Source organism: Halichoerus grypus, chromosome X (genome assembly GCF_964656455.1).
Source record: "Halichoerus grypus chromosome X, mHalGry1.hap1.1, whole genome shotgun sequence".
NCBI lineage: Eukaryota > Metazoa > Chordata > Mammalia > Carnivora > Phocidae > Halichoerus > Halichoerus grypus.
In genome coordinates, this window is record NC_135727.1 from 112,824,878 (window position 1) to 112,829,200 (window position 4,323).

The following is a 4,323-nucleotide window of genomic DNA, read 5'->3' on the forward strand; positions in this document are numbered from 1 at the left end:
AAAGTGTGATCCCAACTTCTGTGTGAGCTGGTGGTGGTACTTCAGGGAGACTTGTTTCCTTATTTTACCCAGCCCTTTTTCCTACATGGTGTGGGCTGTTAGCTCCTCAGTTCATTTTGACAGATTTACGCCATATGACTTTTAATCCCCATTATCTGGAGACTGATATGGTTTCATTGCCCTTTTAGAAAAAGATAGGTGAGACCCTAAAGGTCAAAATAGGACATGTTGATAGTGAGAGGGAAGGAAGAGATGGTGGATGTGCTCCCTGGCCATTCTTGGGCCAGTCTAACTTAGGAAACCATACATATGGGAGAAATGGATTCCATAAAGGTTCTTTCACAGCCACCTCTAGGAAAGTCTCTTCATGATTGGAATCCTGTCTTCAGTCAGAGGATCACTGCTTTTATATGTCACTCAGCAAAATGGATGAGAATACAGGAAACGTGGGGAAAAGTAGAGAAAAACAAAAAGGGGAAATAAGTGAGAAAAGGGGGGGTGAATTAGGAGAAACCCAGAAACACAAGGATGGGTGCAGTGTGGGTATAGCCCAGTGTCCCCTCATCCCATTCTTCTGTGAGTTGTCAGAGTGCATACAGACCTTATCATATATGTGATTGTCTTCAGATCTCTGTGTTAGGAGACTCTTTGTTTCTGTGGGAGGATGATTTCCTATCCATACTTAGGCTCATCCTTTAAGCAGGTGACTTTGTACCAAGTGGGTTTTCTCAAGGGGCCACTTTTTTCCATATTTTAAAACTCAGCTACAGTAATTTAATATGCCCTAACTATATACCAGACATTATGCAGCTTAAAAATATTATTGAATTCTTTGTACAATTCTTTGGTATAGGTTTTTTTTAATATATGAATTGCTCCAAAAACATTAACGGCAAATGTAATGTTGTTCTTTGCAGTATCCTAGCACCATTATGTAGGCTGAATTTGTGATTAATAATTAATGTAAGAACATTAATGATGACATTATAATTTCTCAATATAATATCCTTAATGTTTTGACATCTGTTTTATGTGGCACATGAGGGAGCACTGGCCAGTTGTGCTGGATTTCAAGAACAAGATTGTTTAAGGTAGAGCTCAATATCCTGCCTCTAATAGGAATCAGAGGCCTTATGCACTGGTCAAGACTTGAAGGCACCCATGATTGCCAAAGCTTTCAGCTGTGTAGGAAATGGGGCCCAAGCCCCTGTGCTGCACAGAAGTCCCATATGCATGGTTGATATTTTCTTTGGACTGCACATGGAAATAATTCTCACACTGAAATGAGGACTGATGTGAGTTTATGGGTGAGTTTATCCCCTTTCAGGAGATGAGCTGAGAAAGACTGTTCTTGGGTGTAATTTTAAGAGTGGATCACCTCTAGGGAACAGTCACTGAGAAAGAGGCATGACTGACCATGTTGGATGTGCCAAAGATATGGATAAAGCTGTGACCGAGTTTATCAAGAGAACCATTTTGAAAATCCCAATGACTGAAATGATGAAAATCCTCCAAGCCTGGGATTTTTTGTCTGAAAATCAACTGCAGACCACAAACTTCTGGCAGAAAAAGGAATCTCTTGTTCAGGACTTGGTTCTGCTTTGTGAGGAGAAGCATGCAAATCTCAGTGATGCAGTCCTTTTAGACATCATTTATACTCAATTTCATCGGCACCAGCAAGTTTGGGATATTTTTCAAGTGAGTAAAGGATCAGGTGAAGACATTGACCTGTTTGATATGGAACAAGTCCAAAGATCATTTAAGAAAATTCTTTAGGAAGCATTAAAAAATGTGATGATCAGCTTCAAAGATGGTGAGGAGAATGCAGTATGGATTCGAATTGCCTGGGGAATGCAGTATGGAAAGCCACACCAGTATAAACCTGCTTATGTGGTATATTATTCCCAAACTCCACACGCCTTCTTCCTCCCAGCTGAAGAACAATCCACCCCTTCTGGGGCAGGCACTGACAGTTGCTAGCCGACACCATCAGATCGTGAAAATGGACCTCAGAAGCCAGTTTCTGGACTCTCTTAAGGCCACTGTTTTTTTTTTTTTTTAATTTTAATTTTAATTTTTATTTTTTTAAAGATTTTATTTATTTATTTGAGAGAGAGAATGAGATAGAGAGAGCATGAGAGTGGAGAGGGTCAGAGGGAGAAGCAGACTCCCTGCTGAGCAGGGAGCCTGATGCGGGACTCGATCCTGGGACTCCAGGATCATGACCTGAGCCGAAGGCAGTCGCTTAACCAACTGAGCCACCCAGGCGCCCCCAAGGCCACTGTTTTAATCAGGGTAATCAGACCTCTGAAACTCTACAAGAAAAAAACCTTGGGCTGGATGTAAACATGGATTCAAGGATCACTCCTGAAAACAGAATAGAAAAATAAAGAGTCTAGGGAGTGACTCAAGAAACTTTTGGAGACTATTCTCAACTAAGGCTAGAACTTGTACAATATAAGCTTAAAATGAAATTCAAAAGTGACTTAAATGGGGACATCTTGACTGAGAGAGAAGAACCCCTCTGGTGCCTAATAAAGTTCTCTAGCCTGCATCTTCTGGAAGTGTTGAAATTCTTAGCACCAGCTAGTACTGCAGATGCACCACTTTCTCCATTGCTCACTTGCATACCCAACAAAGGAATGAATTATTTTAAAATTAGAGATAAAGAAGATGAATGTGTTTTTTTTAAAGATTTTTTATTTATTTGACATAGAGAGACACAGCAAGAGAGGGAACACAAGCAGGGGGAGTAGGAGAAGCACGCTTCCTGCGGAGCCGGGAGCCCGATGTGGGGCTCGATCTCAGGACCCTGCGATCATGACCTGAGCTGAAGGCAGATGCTTAACGACTGAGCCACCAGTTGCCCCTAGATGAATGTGTTTTTATAAGCACAGCATCTCCTTGACTGTATGCATTTCAGTTAATAGCTAGCTCGGTAAACTTGTGTTTTAGAAATTAATCCTTAATATTGGTGGTTTAGAAATGTTCAGTATAATTGTTGGGGCTGATTTTTCCTCCTCCACTCTATATCCCCTCTCCCCAGTATCCTGCAAGCATAGCAGTAGTGGGCCTTTAAAATGTGATGGGATGTCCCTTTTCTCACTCCTGCCTCTCCTCAATTCTGGAGAGGTCTGGTTCCAATTGCTGATTTCCAGGGATATTCTCTTAAGCCCTAGATCAGAGAAAGAAGCAGCAAGAAACTATGCCCAATTCAAAACTTCCCAGGAGAATCGTAAAATTAGTTCATTCAAAGGGTAGAGTTGGATCCATTAAGTTATTATTGCAAGATGTAATATATCAGATGATTCAGTTATATAAGGTTTCTTTATAAATATACTTCTACTTTTATAATACATATAGCACCCAAACTGACCAATATTATCCTGATTTGTGAATAAAGATGCTTAAAAACTGGTAAAAATAAATAAGGAAAACTGGATCATCTCACAGCTGACCTGGATCCCAACCTTCATGAAGGGGTCTTTGAAGTATGGAATTTTCTCAGAGAGTGTCTTTTGTAATTTTGAAAGTCTCTTTAAAAATAGTACAAGTATAGGTTTTGGGGTAGCTGAGAATCTCTGGCTTGTGTTGTTCAATAATACAGGCATTCTTGGCTCTCCTGCAGGTCTCACTATGACTTCTGTGTTGTCATATTATATTAGAACTTAGTCAGAGTTGTATTTGATCACAATTTCTTTGAGTTCCGGTTGAGCTAATAATGTTAATGGGTTCAGAAAGGAAGTAACTTTATTTGTGCTCTTTTCCCCAAAAAACAACTTGAATACAGGAATTCAGTAAAGTGGCAGGATATAAAATCAATGCACAGAAGTCAGTGGCATTCCTATACACCAACAAGACAGAAAAAAGAGAAATTAAGGAGTTGATCCCATTTACAATTGCACCCAAAACCATAAGATACCTAGGAATAAATCTAACCAAAGAGGCAAAGGATCTGTACTCAGAAAACTATAAAATACTCATGAAAGAAATTGAGGAAGACACAAAGAAATGGAAAAACGTTCCATGCTCATGGATTGGAAGAACAAATATTGTGAAGATGTCAATGCCACCTAGAGCAATCGACACATTTAATGCAAATCCCTATCAAAATACCATCCACTTTTTTCAAAGAAATGGAACAAATAATCCTAAAATTTATGTGGAACCAGAAAAGACCCCGAATAGCCAGAGGAATGTTGAAAAAGAAAAGCAAAGCTGGTAGCATCACAATGCCGGACTTCCAGCTCTATTACAAAGCTGTCATCATCAAGACAGTATGGTACTGGCACAAAAACAGACACATATATCAGTGGAACAGAA

The 4,323-nt window shown here is 39.8% G+C and overlaps 1 pseudogene; it reads left to right on the top strand.

The window, feature by feature from the left end:
- Positions 1-1,437: 1,437 nt before the first annotated feature.
- Positions 1,438-2,308, top strand: LOC118524035 (centromere protein N pseudogene; annotated as a pseudogene).
- The last annotated feature ends 2,015 nt before the right edge of the window (positions 2,309-4,323 follow it).